This window comes from Ornithodoros turicata, unplaced genomic scaffold (genome assembly GCF_037126465.1).
Source record: "Ornithodoros turicata isolate Travis unplaced genomic scaffold, ASM3712646v1 Chromosome16, whole genome shotgun sequence".
NCBI classification, from domain to species: domain Eukaryota; kingdom Metazoa; phylum Arthropoda; class Arachnida; order Ixodida; family Argasidae; genus Ornithodoros; species Ornithodoros turicata.
In genome coordinates, this window is record NW_026999320.1 from 2,224,979 (window position 1) to 2,243,910 (window position 18,932).

Below are 18,932 nucleotides of genomic sequence, written 5' to 3' on the forward strand. Positions count from 1 at the left end.
AGGCGCACAGCCTTACAACATTACTTCACAACCCTGATAATCCTTTGCTGACGAACGAAGGGAAAAAGCTCCTAATACAACGTTGTTGGAGACTGGATGTAACCTTGTGGTTTTCGTGCCTGCATTGCTCGTCGGCCGAAGAACGGGGAACAAATTCTACCATAAATGTTAACGTCAGCTGTAATTGAATATACCTCAGGCTGTAAAAATGGCTGTCACAAATTAATGTTTTAGGAAATCAGATGTAATTTTGTGGTTTTCGTGCCTGCATGGCTTGTCAGATCGGAGCGGGGAACAGACTGTGAAAAATATTGACGTCATCTGTAATTGAATATACCTCAGGCTGTAAAAATGGGTGTCACAAATTGACATTTTATGAGACGAGATGTAATTTTGTGGTTTTCGTGCCTGCATGGCTTGTCGGTTCGGAGCGGGGAACAGACTGTGAAAAATGGTGACGTCATCTGTAATTGAATATACCTCAGGCTGTAAAAATGGGTGTCACAAGTTATCATTTTAGGAGACCAGACGTAATTTTGTGGTTTTCGTGCCTGCATGGCTTGTCTGTTCGGAGCTGGGAACAGGCTGTGAAAAATGTTGACGTCATCTGTAATTGAATATACCTTAGGCTGTAAAAATGGCTGTCACGAGTCAACATTTTAGGAGACCAGATGCAATTTTAGGGTTTTCGTGCCTGCATAGCTTGTCGGTTTTGGGCAGGGGACATACTGTGACAAATGTTGACGTAATCTGTAATTGATTATGCCTCGGGCTGTAAAAATGGCTGTCACAAGCCAGTTTTTTAGGAGATCGGATATAATTTTGTGACAAAAAGGAGAACTCACGAGTATTATGACCAGAAAACCACTCACACGAATGCATCATTAAATGGCATTTATTACCTACGTCGAAAAGCTTTCAAAAGCAGTTTCAAGTCAAAGCAATGAGTGACAGCTCGCCCAAAATGGGGTTATTATATTTCCCACTTTGGGGGGACTGCATTTTTGTACAGGTCAAATGTACAGTTTTCCGCTTCAGTCCCAGCGCACATTAGCTTCTGCTCGTTTGTAAGTCTGACAGAGTACGAAAACTAATGCCTCTCAAATCCATTGCGCTCAAGAATATTTACAACGAGGTGCAGACTTGCTGCTGTAACATAGATTGTGTCAATCTGAACACGAACAACAACGGGATGTCCTTCTTTTCGAGAATTACTATGTCCCCTACATGATAGGAGCACCTGTTCACTGTTCCACACTTTACTCGGAGTTCCACTGAGGTCCTGCCTTGCACACTGGTGCACATCCTCTTCCTTGACTGGGGTTGCAGCTGACGTGGACACTTCTTCGTCAAATGAGAAAGTTTCCAGCTCGTAGCATTGTAGTAACTGGTGCCTTGATGCTAGTGTCTCGCAGATATTTCTGAAGTTATTGGTCTTTGCTGCCCGTGACTTAAAAGTCTGGGGTCAGATTCACAAACGCGATCGTAAGTTACGTTAAGATGCTCTAAGACGTCGTATCCTGCGACGCGCGTACGACGGCGTCGTACGCGCGATTCACAAAGCTATCGTAGTGGAGAGGGTAACCCCTTTGACGAGGAACAGGAAGTTGCTCGCTTCCTGTCACGTGCACCTCAGAGAGGAAGAGCCAAAGGGTGCGAGACTATGTGTTCGCTATGGTAACGATGACGAAAATTTGTAATCGCACCAATAAGAGCCGTCCGATTAGAAGAAGACGAAGTTTTTCGCCCCAAATGTTTTGTTACTGCACGTGCTCTCGGTCTTTCGGTAGCCATAATGGATGCCATCACAATGCAATCACAGGCGAAACGCGTTCGATGACACAGCAAATATATTCCCAGTATGTTTGTCTCGGGGAAGGGTTGGGTGAGGGTGTTTTGTAAGCGGTGTGTGGCACCCAGTTTTGCTGCTTTTATGGCTTTTGCCTGTCTTGTAGACAATTTAGAGGGGTGTTGGGGGTGTCTTAGCGGTGTGTAGGGGATGCTTGAAAAATCCATGCAACCCGATTTTACAGAGCACAAAGTTGAAGCATTTGTTGAAGGTTACCAAGCAAAAAAGTGCCTCAATGTCACTTCGGCGATGGTCTCGAAGGTACTGTGGCAAAGTACAATGCGTTGGAGCGTATTACGGAGTCTTTATTTGCCGTCTCCAAATCCACCGCTGACAAATAACGCCGCCATTTTTCTGCGTAAGACTGCTCGGAAGCTCTCGCAGGATTCCGCCGTAAGCTGCGTAAATTTTGCGACGCGCGCCCTTCGTGAATCTACACTTCGTCGTAACTTTCCCGTACGACGGAGATACGACACATTCCGTCGCACGAGCTCTTTGTGGATCCGACCCCTGGTGTTTTGACTCAAACCTCATCGACCAAAATTGACTCAGTGGCCCCAGCTCCATAATGAACCTGTGGTAATGCACGAGGAAGTGCAGCTTCGGTTTTAGAGGTGTGTCAGGGTAACTGGAAACAAACAAGCATAGCAGTTCCTGAATTTTTATCTGGAGGTATGCCACAAGGTCTTCTGTTATCTCCGGGGCAAAGCAAAGGTTGCAAATCCCACGATACAGCAGGAACACTTCGCAGTCCTGATTTTTGGGTGGAATGCTGTCACCGAAAATAAGAGGCAGGAGTCACAGAAGGCACCATTTTTGTGATGCTGTTCCCCTCAGACTGGTGTGTCCATTGATGAAAGCGTCCATTGATGAAAGCGACTTCAGCGTGCCTTGACTGATGAGTGCTGTAAGCACTTGCTTTAGCATTTGCTCAAATAACCCTCAAGAATATCGTGCATGATGTCTGGAGGTAACTGAAGGGTGACATCAAATTGGTGCAACTTCAGGAGTGGAGAGGGTCTTGTCAAACCATACATTCGTTTACTCACAGTGCCGTTGACTAGTAGCCAGACAGGTGTCTTCTGTGGGCGTCCATGTTTCTCACAACACAGGATTGCTCTGTACACTCTCAGAAAGAAACCGGATAGTAAGGGTCAAAAATCGTCAAATTTTTTACCCATATTATAAGGGTCAAGACCTTACGCATAAAAGTATGACGGATAGTAAGCGAAAAAATCGTCAAATTTTTTACCCCTATTTTAAGCTGTGTTCGATGCCGGTTATTCAATGGGCTGTTTGGCTACCCTTGTGATACCGCTTACTGCACTTAAAAATACCACACAGTACGCGTCAAACCTGAGCACCGTAGACGTCACGTGACCTCACGGTCCTTGTACAGGCAACGGCTGCAATTCTGAAATGACTGGCAATGCGGTTTTCCGGCGGCTGTTCTGGAAAAGAGTACGTGGTTCCCGATTGCCCAAAAGCATCAGAAAGAAGTTTCCAGAGCAGTAGACGGAAAATCGGATTGCCTGTCAATTTTGCATTGCAGCTATTGCCTGCCCAAGGGACGCTGACATCACGCGGCGCCTAAGGTTCCCAGATATGATGCGTACTGTGAGGCATTCTGGGGGTGCAATTCTCTGTGCAAAGACGGCATACCATGCGAAATTGTTTCATAGGCAAAAAAGAACAGCTGCACAACAGGATCTCGATGATACGAATCTCACAGGGCGTGAAAAGACAGTTGGTATCATCCGAGACTCGTCAGCAGTACCACATAGGTGCACGAAGCATGTATACGGACGGAAGCCCGTTCACTTTTATATGCTGTCGCTTAAAAGATATCCATGGTATAGGCATAACTTGTTGCTCATCCAAAAAACTTGGCAATTGACAGTGCACCACAATAGCTAGGCCCACTTCACTGCAAAATCGTATGACACAGACAAACCCGTCCATCACGTGAATAACAGATATAAAAGGCACGTTCTTGCGCAAGGCAAGCACGTTCTTGCGCATGGCAAGCAATATACAAGAGTTCTCGCGACAGTCAAAAGAAAAATAAGAAGCACGACTGCATCACTTGAACCGGGTTCATGGTCTCACTATTTAAATGAGAACATCTGAATACATGGAAGTATTTCCCACAGCGTTAGTATCACTCATTTAAACTGTAATGCAACAAAAATTCGCCAAATAATTCCACTTTATTGCAGGAAAGAGCCCGGAATAATAGATACATGCATGTGTTTATAGAATATTGCACCTATGGCATGAAAATGGTGTGTCTTAAGGTGCACGTGACCAAACATTAAAAAAATGGGAACAGCATACTAGCCATCAACCAACAGACTACAACACCTGCAATATTTTAGAGAATTATGAAATGTCATTTGTGCATCTTCACAACACTTCAACACAACAAAATATGAATTGTAGACTAGCTATATGAGCTAGTAATTGGATTAGGTTACGTTTATAATGGAAAAACATTTAATGAGCGTTATATCACAGGATGAGGTGTCGAGGTACACAGAATATCAGACATATACAAAAAGAAATCCATAACAGACAGGTCATAAACCAATTATACATGTATATCGGGTGATTCCACGCCGGATCAGGCAGGGTGGCCCGGTCGATCTCTTCATTTTTTTTTTTGTTTCAAACACATATTAAAGCCTTGGCCCTAGGAGGCATATGGGTGCTGAAAGTAGTTGAAAATAATTGGTGGATATTTTTAATGAATTATCATTCAGATGTGCGCTTCCTTCGCAGCTTGACGCCACGCATCTTCAAACTATTTGACATACTCAGCTTATCACTTTTCCTTTTTTTTTTTTCACGTATTGTCTGGGGTGGCTAACATTGAGTCCTAAGTTGTGAAAATCCTAAGATTTGCCTTCGAGGAGATAAAAAATCGAAAATTAGCCTCATTTGTAAAATATGGTACGTTTTGGGAACCTCACAACTCGTCCCCCAGTTGAGATACCCCAAATTAATCTATATCATTGTGTTCGTCTCGAAATGCCCTTTCTTCGCATAGCGAGTACGTCGTATTGTGAATTTGGGCAACGCCCCCAATAGGGTTTTTGTGAGGGATATCTACGGAAAATGCGTAAATTCGACACAGCGCATCCCATATATTCCTACCCGTAACATCGTTCATTTTGCTCGCAAGCGTTCATCATGACTATTCTTAGTTGTCGTACCCGAGACTAAATGGCAATAGTTTAAGTGAGATATGAACAGTGAACGGTATAGTAGTAGCTTAATTCGAAAAGGAAACATGTGTCTATGCCTAGCGGTCATGCCTAATATTTTACACAGTTTATTCTGAACGTATTCAATGCGAATGTAGTGTGTCTCTCTCGTGTTTGTCCTCGTTCCTGTTTGGATGCATCGAAGGATCACGTATCAACCTGCCCATCTAGTAACGAACGTATTCAATCTGTTCATCCCATAGCAACTGTTCGTTAAAGGTGACACTCAAACATTTGATGCATTTTACAATATCAACAGGACGACTAAGATATACTACCTCTTTATTTTGACTAACACTCCTGTTTTTGGTCGAAATATGATTGCTTCAGTTTTACTACTATTAATGCGTGAAGAGTTTAAATGAACCGATTTTTCCAACTTGCAAAGCATCTCGTTAGCAGTAGTGGCTATTACATCAATATCAGAGCCACTGGAAAACGCGCTTGCATTGTCCGCATACGAAATAAATTCACAATTGACATCAACGTTAATTATGTCATTTAGATTTCGGGTATCAGATCCGTGTATCTCAACTGGGAGCCGAGTTGTGAGGTTCCCAAAACGTACCATATTTTACAAATGAGGCAAATTTGCGATTTTTTATTTCCTCAAAGGCAAACCTTAGGATGTCCACAACTTACAATGCAATTCTACCCACCTCAGACAATATGTAAAAAAAAAAGTGTTAAATAGTTATGAAGATACGTGGCGTCAAACTGCGTAGGAAACGCAATGGTCGAAATGTCCACATCAGAATGATAATTCATTAAAATAGAGCCACCGATTATTTTCAGCTACTTTCAGCGCCAATATGCCTCCTAAGGACGAGGTTTTAATATATGTTTGGAAGGAAAAAAATTCACCATCGTGCATGATCCGGCGTGAAATCACCGTAAAATAACTGAAGTATACAGGGTGTTCAAAATTAAGTTTTCACTAGCACTTTATAAATAGGCGAACAAAAGAAAACTGTCTGCTATTTTTCTGTTCCTTGAGTAACAAACACGTGCTATATAATTAGCAGCAGCTGTTTCTTACAGAAGTAGCGTAAAGTTATCATCCGGTTTCCTGTCATCGCTGTGTTTGCGTAGCGCTCGTGAAAGCTTAATTTTGAACACCCTATAGTTCAGTCTATTGCAGACGTTGCATTTATCGAGCAATGCATCATTACTCGTGAAGCAGTCACAACTTGCAAGTCATCTTTACAGGTGAGTTGTACTGGTTGTACATGCGTGACGGAGTAGATCCTTGTGTATTTCTTCCCAGAATGTGTCGCACAGTAGAAATATTAGGAGCACCACCTAATGCAGCTGAGGGTGCATGCGTGGTATTATGCAGTCCAGCATGGCTACGAATAGCATGTCGTGTCCTGTTCCTTGGGATGCTGGACATAGAAGTTTATTGTCATGAGCGCAAAATAATGTGCTTGCTGATATTGTCAAATGGCTACGCATGTCCATTCAACAGTAGATTCCAAAGATATGGTATTGCATTTCAATGAGAAAGCTAATCTCGAAAATGTGCTAGCGTCATAATACGTGATGCAGATAAGGTCTTCTTCGCCAGACCTGGGTCATCTCCAGAGACCTACCACATGAAATGGTCACAGGCTGGCAAACATAGCATTCTGAAATCTTTCTCATCCTTTAAGTAGCATTGTTAAACCCGTAAATAATTTTATCATGTCATTGATGTGATCTGTGGTACTGTCAAATGGGTGCACGTGTCTGTGCAGCAGTATATATCGCGGAACTGATACTGTTTCTAGCGTTTAAATAGGAAAGCTAATCTCGTAAATATGGCAACGCCGAAATAAATCATGCCGATGAGGTGCTCTTTGCCAGACCTGAGTCCATCCCCGCAGAGGCCGCTCACATGAAGTAGTCATAAACGTAATATGGACTTCAAAAACCACTTACTGCAACTGGAAACACTCTAGTCCTTTAAGATAACAGTTAACTGAATAATGTTAGACGCGTAACTCATTTCAGCTGTCTAAGAAGTGGTGTTCCACACGTGTTTTGCAGCGCCACCACAACCACCACCTGCACCACGTTATCAAAAATCGTGACCATCAGAAAATCGATTTGCTTCATGTCAACACATCATGCTGCGGTATAATCAGCAATAATCATCCGAACACCTATTACAAGAACGGGTTGAGGAATCGTTAACAAAGATGCTTCAACGGGGAGAAAGGCACCATCCGAGAAAAACCAGAACAAAAAGAGTCTCACCTGGTGGGCAATGGGGTACGCATACGAATTTGTAGCGCGGAGATAGCGTGGAGAATCACAACTGTTCAAGCAGCGTCGCCCGCGTGCCTTGCCCACATATCGTGCGACGTTGTCTCGTTCGATGCCATCTCTTCCTGTGATAAGTTTTGCACAAATGAAATATGAAATTAAAAACACTACAGGCACCCAGCGCAAACAACAACTGTGACAACTTACATTTGCTAGACCGTGCATGATGTGAGACCGTGAGACGCCAGAAGCCTGAGTGACCGTTAACGAAGCGAAAGAAAAGACGCTTTGCGCACGGAACCATGCACGTGTTCTAAGGAGGCAGGGCCCGTATAACAATTGAAAAACAATAAGCGTCAATATATGCGTAAATGGATAATATGAGACGCCAGAAGCCAGAGTGACCGTTAACCAAGCGAAAGGAAACACGCTTTGCACACGGAACCACGCACGTGTTCTCAGAAGGCAGGGCACGTATAACAGTTTAAAAACAATATGCGTCAATATATGCGTAAATGGATAATATGAGACGCCAGAAGCCAGAGTGACCGTTAACCAAGCGAAAGGAAAGACGCTTTGCACACGGAACCATGCACGTGTTCTAAGGAGGCAGGGCCCGTATAACAATTGAAAAACAATAAGCGTCAATATATGCGTAAATGGATAATATGAGACGCCAGAAGCCAGAGTGACCGTTAACCAAGCGAAAGGAAAGACGCTTTGCACACGGAACCATGCACGTGTTCTAAGGAGGCAGGGCCCGTATAACAATTGAAAAACAATAAGCGTCAATATATGCGTAAATGGATAATATGAGACGCCAGAAGCCAGAGTGACCGTTAACCAAGCGAAAGGAAAGACGCTTTGCACACGGAACCACGCACGTGTTCTCAGAAGGCAGGGCACGTATAACAGTTTAAAAACAATATGCGTCAATATAGGCGTAAAGAGCTAATACTCCAACGCAGAGTTTCAGTTTATCCGTCAAGACGAAATCGTATGCGTCAGGATATAAGAGTAAATCATGTCCTCCGTCCCATTTACGCATAAAACTCCGCCGTTTACGCTTACAGCGAGCGCATTTACGGGTACTAGGAATAAAACAGAGCTTGACGGATACGGCGTCTGCGATTTTGTCGAACTTTAGGCTTAGTAAGGGTAAGATTGGACGTAAGCGTAAATTTATCCGTTTCGTTTCTGAGAGTGTAGTGAGGACTGACGTTTGACTGACTGAGGACTGACTTTTTGACTGAGGACTGACTGACTTTTGTGACGATGCAAGGTAAAACCGACAGAACCGGCCTCCGCTAAAACAGCAGCAGAACCTCCCAAGACGATTCAATGAGAGGTTATCTCCGCAGAAGCAATAGATTGCGGCCTTTACCATTCGTAGAGTATTTCAAATCATGGCAGGAATTCCATGGTTCTGAATTTGGTTTAAGTCTTCAATAAGAGGCTTTAGGAACTCATCCATTCCAAACTTTTGCACGTGAACGTAACGTGCTAGCAAAACAAGATGTATTGACTGTAACTGCGACCTGTACTTCCGGTGAAGGTTCAAGAGCGAAAAGTACACGCACACAATTTTGTATTTGCCACGTGGAGCACCCAACGGATTCACAATCTCCAGTTCATCTGTGTACATAAGCAGCAGAAGTGTGTACTGATCTTGTTCGGGCATCAAGTCTCCAAAACACCTTTTGTAGAGTGCACCATCCATGAAGCTCTTCATCACAACTTCACTTTCTTGTTTGCTTTCTTCCTGGTCCCCTTTCTCAAACATACCAGCTGCGTACAGTGGCACTTCGCAGAGACATTTCAGTAATGGCCCTATAGGGATGTATTGGAAACTTGATTTTTCATCTGGGAATTTCAATTCCTGAGGAGCGACATGTGGGAACGCACTCTTAGCAAACTGTAACCGCTGGTAGTGGGTCTCTAATCCAGAAAAGATGCAAGGAAGAAATGAGCAGCTCAGGAGCATCTTCACGTCTTCACTTATGTCAGCACGAGACAATGCCTGCAGTACTTGCATTGCGAAGGTTTGAACTACACTTTGCAGCAAGGACTGACAGTCACTGAATACAGCAGAAGCAACAGAGTGGGGCATCTTGTACTTCTCTGAAGTCTTGAAGTAGAACTTGCAGAAAGATTTTCTCGTTTCAGAAATGGATGTTTGGAATGAGACGGGCTGGTCCTCGCTGTCGAAAGGCGGTTCTGTGCTGAAATCACTATTCGTGGTGTCAGAGGAGTCGGTAAAGTCAACATACGTGTTATCCGCGCTGGCTGCATGATTTTCGATCCTGCTGCCTGTCTCACGGAGTGTGTCCGCGTGACACCGATACAAGTGCCGTCGATATGCTTGGAACTTTGTGTAGTTCTTTTGGCAGCCACTAATTCCACACACAACGTGGAATTTCGAGTGAAAAGAGTGCCTTCACGTGGTTTACAACAGCAACCAGCTTGTCAGGGCGGAAACAGCACTTCGGACAGTACGTAACCGGCATCGTTCGCAGCAGTATCTTCGTCAGATGTGCCTTGCACACGGGCGTCGATCACGAAGCACATTCACATGCAGCATAGCGCATCTCCATTCGACGCACGAAGCGGCCACGCAGAAGCTTGCAGGTTCACTCCTTCTTTTGTCACAGTCAGGAACGCTCAGCCAACGTAAATGGGTGCCCAAGAGCCCAGCTGTCGTCTAAACCCTTTTGGGTACTGCTTGTGATCTATCTCGCTCACCATACGTGATTTTCCAACTTTCAGACAGCTCTGTGGCGCTACAGGCAACTTTAGTTACGCCAACCCTTACAACCATGCTTACCAACAACCAGCCAACAATAGTTGACACTGTTACCCGACCGCACAGTGCCTACCGCCCATGGAGCAAGTTTCGTGCAGGAAATGGCTGCTTGGACAGCTCAAAAGATTGAACGTGATGATTTTACACAACAAAGTGGGCAATTTCAGTGCGAAAATTTTTTTGGGAGTCCAGTACATGTGAACGTGAATTCTGTTGCTGGCCATGAGGTCATGAGGTGCCTGAATAATTGAGTAAAAGCCTGTTCTACTAAGTCTGTAAGACTAACGTTGGAGATTATGTGCGGTGGCTTCAACTTCACACAAGCCGATTATTACTGTTGTTGTGACACTAAATGGCTGTCCCCGTCGCCAGTGTTGTAACGTTAGCCGCAACCAAACAACTAACACCAACGACAAGTTTCCACCGAGTAACAGGATTTAACTACTACCCGCTTAAACAAGAACAACATCAAAAAATAATATTAAAATAAATAAATAAAGGTAAAGACCACACCATACGATTTCACTGTTACTGTAACTCTAACTGCCTGTTGGTGTTACCCCTGTTGTGACTCTAATTGGCTGTTGGCGTTACCCTTGTTGTAACTACAGTCACAACCTAAGATATTTGATAGTGAAGTCGGTGAGGGTCTTACTGGAAGCTGGAGTATTTGGTTTTAATATCACTGAACTCCTATTAGCCTTGCACCGGTGTTCTTACATATTTGTTAGCGTATTAATATCTTTTTAAATGAACAAAAAGAAAAAAAACGCAGGACATGATAGCGCTTGATGAAGCGCGGCAAAAATGGTCCAGATGGCTGTCACATGTCAGCCGATGGTGTAGGAAGGCGCGCTGCATTTTTTGTGTATCAGGGATAACATCACTTGGCTGGTTACTCTTTTTTTTCTTACGTCTTTACATTTTACTCCGAAGTATTGAACTACATAGCATAAGTGGGAAGTCATATGGCATTTATGAAGGAACAAGCAGGATAATTAACAAATAAATCACTAAATAAATAAACGGCGTTGTGCCGTGTACGAAGATAAGCGACTGCACCCTTCGTTTTTATTATGTACTTTCCTGCGCTGTTTACTCAACAGTTAGGAAGGAACTCAGGTTAGCTGCCGTGTAACAGCATGATCAACAAGCTTCGTCTTACCGATCTTGGCGAGGAGCTCGTCGAACAATGTTACGGCTGATTAATTTCTGTTGGAAACACTTTTCCTCCATTTATGTGTAGGCTGGGCTTCGTGAACACGTAGTACTTCCTTCATTCAGAATTTGGTATTAATCTATTATTCTTGTTTTCTTTTTGGCGGAGACGGTCGAGAACCTTGGATCAACGGCTGCCTTTTTTTCTGTTGTTTTGTTTTTACTCCTGATTACGTCGCCTTCTCGTCACCTTAACTCGTTTGAGAGAAAAACGGGAGGACCCCATAATAACGAGTTCGGTTGTTTTCCTACACAAAACAACCTCGGAAAAAGTGGCCTCCAGCGGCTATCACTGCCGTGGAGATTGTAAAATTAGACATTCCCTGTTGAAAAATGCTAGTATGCCTCCATACCTGACGGATTTCCGCGCTGGTATAGGCTCCCATATCAGGCTAGCTGTTTGCGCATACCAGTCCGGTATGCTTATGCCAGGCTTTCATGCCTATTTCGGCACACCTGCTCATGCGACTGATATGCCTCACGTTAATAATCATAAGATGACACACAAGCACACGTTTCTGAATGAATAAAAGTCTGTTATGAAGCGGACTCACAAAAAGGCGCATTGGTTTGCTGCCTTTGGCTCTGCACATAGTGCGTCCCAAAGAGCCCCAGCACCATATGCGCTCTCCACACGCTCATACTACAAGCTCTGACACAACTTGCGGCAACTGGCCATTCTGTGACGCTTCAATGGATCCCGGGACACGTAGGCCGTAGGTTACCAGAAGGGACATGTAGGCCTTCTGGGTAACACCCGCGCAGACACAATAGCAAGAGACGCAACATCTAACAGAGCTCCTCCTGCCACCCCTCTGCCCCTAACGATCTCTGTCTGCTCCCTGCACATTCGTCGGTGGCGTTGTGTCCGTACTCGGCAGTTCCGAGCGGACTCTACCTCATATCATCATTTCGTACGTCTCATTGACCCCATGCAGGACTTCACTATTGCCTGCCGCTGCAATAGAGCTGAAGAATCACTCCTCCACCGCCTTCGAATGAATGTTGCACGGACATCCTCACTCCTGCATAAATTGCGCTAGACGAACTCCCCCGATTGCACAACTTATGTGGAAGCCGACATCGAGCACTACGTCCTATCCTGTAACCGGTACCTCCCAGAAAGACTCGTCCTCCAACGCCACTTGCGACAACTTGGCTACCCTAACGTCTCTTTGGCCACCCTGCTCGCCGGTCCTGCACAACCAGGGGGAAGTTACGACTGCCCTCTTGAGCTTTCTCCATGGAACCGGTCTCTCGACCAGCCTCTAAGGACCTTTTGTGTATCTGTCTGTGTGTATGTGTGTGTGTACTTCGTTTCCTTTCCTTTTTTCCATTTCTTTCCTTTGTTTCGTTTCTTTTCTGTTTCTTTCCTTTTTTTCCTTTTTCGATTTCTTTCCTTTTTTCGTTTTCTTCCTATCTTTTCGTCCCCTTTCCTTTTCCGTTCCCCTTTACGAAAAGAATAGCAAGTCGGCCTTTGCCTGACTAACCTTTCCTTGCTTGTTTCTCAATAAACATATTCCCCCCTCCCCAAAGATCCAGTGCAAGAGAAGGCAAAACATATGTATGTGTTTGTGTTGTTCCCATATCTTTAAAAAATGTTGCCTATACCCAGGGCTAAGGCTTAGTCTTTGTTGTGTCTTTTTGTGGTTATTCATTTTCTGCTGATGTCGGACAACAAGTTCCGCAGGTACGTTTGGATTTTTCCGTGACGAGCTTCCGGGCTGCGTGTTGCGTCATGATGGCACCGTATATATTCCTGGAAAGCACCTGAAAACGAAAAAAAAGAAAAGGCATTTGAAACAGCCACAGAAGTAATGATCATTATACTGCATAAGCTGACTATGGTGTAGCAAAATTTGCCAAACTCTATAGTTATACTGCGAAACACCATTTATAAGGGATGAAAAATAAACAGTTAAATCAATTATGTTGAATTATTTCTTTTTCCTATAATAATACCAAACTCTGGAGTCTCTATATGATTGTTAAACTACGCCATATGCAGGGAAATAAATAATTTTTGTTCGTAGAATGGTTTGATTAACATGGTGCAGGTTCAGAAACTACGAAGTCAGCAGCTGCTTTAACCAAAATAAGCTAACTGAATGCAAATTAAAATGCAAAAACGTAATCAAGTGGTATATAAATTCAGTTTGAGCAACCGAGGGAACGGCAGTCGTTCAGAAATAGGGCACAAGTGCCAAAAGGGGTGTAAAGTGTGCGTATGACATTCCGACCAGCATTTGTTAGTAGAGGGCACGGATGGGCATATTTCCAACGCTTATGCGTCGACTAGGCCGCCCTGCCAACACGATAAGCCACGGAGTGTGCCAGCTGTTGCAAATGATCTCTGGAGCGTGTAACGTCAGATATCACTTTGACTGCGGCGGGCTGCTGCCAGATTAACGATGCTGGCTAGGGCAGGTCCCCCAAGGTCGCCATTTTCCCATGTATTTCCTCCTATCCCGATGCGTGCAATGCCGGAGGCCGCCCTTAGATACCCCATTGTTACCAGACGTTGGCTTACGTGGATTGTAGCGCGCTAAAGATCCAGTTGAAGCACAATCCAAGCCAGGCCAAGTCACCGAAGGAGAAATGGACGACTGCAGCGCCTGCGGCGCCTGGTACGACAGGTACGCTATGTGATGCACGCAGCCGTGCACTAGATCCTTCCGATCGCTCAACACGTTTAAAAACGGGACCAAAAAGTGAAACAGACAGAGAAAGTTGTTATACGCGTTTTATTTGGACATATAAAGACTAGATTCATTCGCAGAAACAACAAAAACATTTTGCCGCTAAACTTAGCGCGCTGAAGTGATCAGGAACGGCAACAGTGGGGTATCTAGTGGCCGCCTTCTTCGTTGCACGCTTTTCCGAGGTGAGTTTGGGGGACCTGGGCTAGGGTGATCGCGTCAAAATGTACTGTTTGGATACCATGTGGTCGCTAGAGTCTGAGGGTGATGTCTCCAATGATTTAGATGCTCACCCTTTGGTTTTGATTCGCAGCAGGAATCTAACGTGTTAGATGCCGAAGCAACAACTGAATGTGGAGTTTTCTGTCTTCCATTTCCAAGTACAGACGGGACCATTCTGTCAGCCTGTTTGCTTACAAGCTGACAAGGTTAACGATCAAATTCGGGTTCGGTTTGAAGTTCCCGCAAAGAAAATGTGCTCCACACAACTTATCCTGTCTTGTATCACTGGTCTCCAGTATGTCTAGACTTATTCATGGCCGGCACAAAATAGACGACTTCATAAAATTTCCGAGTGCTTAGCGCTGTTTTGAACTGTGAGAGCAAACTGATGAGAAAGAAACAGGCGGCATCCAAACTGTTCAGATTTCTTCTCTCTCGGTCAATTGCGGTGTTGTGCGTAGCGGCGCTACTGTAATCGCTACTTTTTTCAGCAGCGGAGGTGTTATTCCGCTACACTTGATATTTGTAGCGGGAAAGTAATTTCCGCTACAATTTTGAGTAGCGGAACCGCGTCCGCTACCGCTACTTTTGAGGAAGAAAATAAAACAAATTAGACGCTAGACCCTAGCGTCTAGAGGTGATTTTACTACATGCTCCGTATCATATTCAACTGCGAAACCGGTAACGATACATGGTATTCACTTTCGGTTCGACCGATTCATGTCACACCAGAGCCTTCACATCGCTGCTGTCTTAATTCCGAGGTTCAAGCTCTTATGGCTCACGGATGTAAACGAACGAAAGAAAGGAACCTGCTTGACCGTAACGAAAATTTTAAGGTGTTCGGTCGCCTCAAGTGAGCGCGCCGAGGAATCTACGAGCGAGCTCCATGCAGATGATATGATTTCTTTTCTTTTGGGGAGTCAACTTCTACAGCAGATCCAGCAGATCGTGAGCTTGCTCAGCATCTCTTTGTGCCAGACAACTTTAATGACATCGCTAAAGCAGTGTTATCCAAGAGTGCACGGGGCGTTCCTCAAGCTGAATACCGCCGTTCGGTCAAGTGGGTCTGCCGAACGACTTTTCAATGTTTGCGCCGATACGTTCACCAAGAAACGTGTTAGGCTCAGTGACGGGAACTTTGAACGGCAACTGCTCTTGAAGGTGAATGCAAGTGTGTAATGACTTTTTCTGAAGGTACTGATCGCAAGAAATAAAGTATCAGCAAGAGCACATATCTTTGAATGTATCGAATCACATATCCATATGCCTTCGGCGAGAAAGTAGCGGAAGGGTAATTGTGCTACATTATTTTGGTAGCGCCGCTATCGCGCTACTTTGAAATAGAATAGCGGGTAGCGTTATTTCGCTACCTAAATTGAGTAGCGGGCACAACACTGGTCAATTGTCAACAACATGCCGAGGTCAGCGAAAGCGAAAAGCGAAGGAATATTCTTTGTTCCCCCACTGAATCAGCACACAAAATGGAATGCGTGGGTATGGATCACTGGGATCGTGTATTCGAGAATTAATGAATAGTGAAATCATATTGCCTGGTGCCATACTCATAGCTGCACCATTAAGCTCTAACTCATCGTCACAATAAGGAAATCATACAGAAACCACAGGTGAGTGTTTCTTGAGAATGCAGGGAGTACATCCACCTTTTGAGTTAACGTATCACATGAAAATTAGTCGGCACAGAAACGATATGCCTCTGACTTACACTCTGTGTCTCATCGGTGGCGATAAAGCCCCCCTCTCTGACTTATGATGAACGTTATGCTCTGACACAAGGATGAATGTGCTCCTAGCGATCTTCCAGAGCCACACACCTGCGGTCTCTGTACTATTTTGGGCGAGATTTGAGAAATAATCGCGTCAATAATTTAGTGCACAGGCAAAGTTTAGAACTGCTGAAACCTGGAATGGACACGAAAAGAGGACCGCTTACGAGGTTGCTATTTTGGGATTTTCCAAGAAGTTAATTGTAGTTGTTTTGATTACAGTTCCAAAACTTCTTGCAGAACGAGCAACTTGCACATGGAGCCATAGTCTGAAAACTGCATCCAAGTAGCCCTAATCAGTTTTCCATAAAAATCTTATGGTAAATAAAAAACACCCCGTATAGTGTGAACTAGACACAGCTAGGAAAATGACAAAAATATCGGAACACACTTGCGTACGCGGGGTGCTAGGAATGGTGCCATACCTGCAATAGCTCTTTTTTTTACCGGGGTCAGCTCTTTCCTAGCCATGGCTCCTTGTTTGATCAGTCTGCGGCACACCTCCCCAGTTACACTCCGCTGCTAGAGCTATTCATGGCTCCACAGCAGCCTCGCCATTTCTCGAGAGAACCGGGAATCTCTCGTGCTGCCCATAACCCATTCGAATTTTTCTTTGGGGACAGCGATGCCCTCCTCCAGCACTACCTGGAATATAACAGAGTGTGGGCTTAGGATCTCAACACAAATGAGCTTGTTTAATAAAAAGGTGCACCGACATGCACAACTGTGTAAGGCAATTTTAACAATGTTTCGGATCATATATGAGATACATCATGAGAAATGACGTGCCAGTGTCTGTCCAACACTATACAGGGTGTCCCAGAAAACGTGTCATTGAATTATAATAAAAAAAACTACACCACCTAGAGTCATGCGGTCAATGGCATTTGTTCTAACTGGGTTTTTGCCACCACCTCATGTGAATGTCGTGTAACCCAAGTTTAATTATGTAAACTTTTGTGAGCTTAAGTAGGAAATTTGCCTAGTAAATGTCACTTTTTTACCTCACCAATGTGAAGAGCGTGTCTAATTGAGTCAAATTAATGATAATTGACAGAGATATTCAGGGGCTATCCCATCGGAAAAAATAGCCGAACATCATGCTCTACGGAGGTCGCACAGAATAACGCACGATGAATTTTTCAGCGCAATATTTGTCAGTCCGACGAAAGGAGGTTGGAAACCCAGCCCTCCACGACATCGCAGAAAGTGATAAAACAGGCACGGCTTATCACGTCCAACTTTCGCTGGGATAATGCTTTCCCTCTCCCAATTTTAGGAACTGTTACTTTTTCTACTATCACTCTGTGGTCTGGCTTCGGAACCTCCTTTCGTCGCATTGAGAGCGATTGCGCTCAAAAAGTCATCGCGCGCTATGGTCCGGTGCTCCGAAAAGCATGATATTCGGCTATTTTTCCCGATGGGATAGCTCGTGAATATCACTGTGAATTATCGTGAGTCTGAGTGAATTCGGCACGCTCTTCGTATTGGTGGGGTAAAAAAGTGACCTTTACTTGGCAAATTTCCGAGTTCAGTTCGCAAATATTTACATAATTAAACTTGAAGTGCATGACATTCACATTAAAAGGTGTCAAAAACCTAATCAGAACAAATGCTGTTGACCGCATGACTCTAGGTGGCGTCGTTTTTTTTTATTATAATTCAATGACACGTTTTCTGGGACACCCTGTATAAGGTATGATATTGATTGATATGCGAGAATTCAAATAATTTCAGGATACCCCAGTGACTCTCCATGGCTAAGGTAACAGGCCTGTCCAGGCCCAAGGTGTCCTATATTCCGCAGATTTTGCCACAGTTCCAATTGTTTCCTCATGGCTGTCTCAAGATCTCTCCTATGCGCTTTCATGCGTGTACGTCTTTCTACCCGTTTCAGCAACATATAAATAGGTGCACCGATACGCCAATGTCTTGTCTCAAGGCCCGTTCGTACTCCCAAATGTGCTCGAGTTCGACGTATAAGTTCGGAAACTCTTTATGCAGGGGATAGTGGTAAAATGAATTTTTTTTACAAGATGACGACTTGGGAATGCCATCGCCAGGGGCGATACCCTACCCCATTGTTGGTGGGGATGTGCAGAATGAAATAATGGGCATGAAACTTGAAACTCCTTGTGTTTCCTGGAGTCTCTTGGACATTCTACGATAGGTGTCGCCAATGAGGAAACTTTCGACCTTGCAAAGAACACGATGGAACCCATATAAGACGGTCCATGTGAAATAATTGAGATGATTCGAAACTGTGCTTTCAGATTTATATACTCTGCTTATGGGTGACACTTTCCAGTAACAGACCTAAGACATCAAGCAAAACGTGAAATACTACAAATCTGTCGGAAAACCAAGTGGTTAAAAGCATTCGGTAGGATAACGAAGAGTCAATTGGGTACTGAAGCAAATCACTATAGTGTTCCTGAGGAACAGGGAATAGCAAAATAAGTCACTGAAAACGTTACCCAGCGGTAGGGCTGCAGTTGGACTGTGGCACTGTGGTCACGTCATGATTATTATTTAAATCATTTCCAAAGCTGAATAAATATTTATCAGCAAGCATATTTTGTTCGAACACCAGAAGACTGAAATAGGCTTGCACGAAACATTGTAGAACACCTACAACAACATACATGATAACATAAGTCATGCACATGACCCAGCCTCCACACAAGAATCGCTCCGCGCGCGCGAATGTAGTGCGGCGTGGGGGGAGAGAGACAACCTGCGCTTCATAACGAAGCGGGGGCGTTGTGCAAATGCCGATAGCCAAGCGCAGGAGCTTTCCACGGATAAGTGTGTGGTCCCAATTGTAGGAGTTAAGCTGTC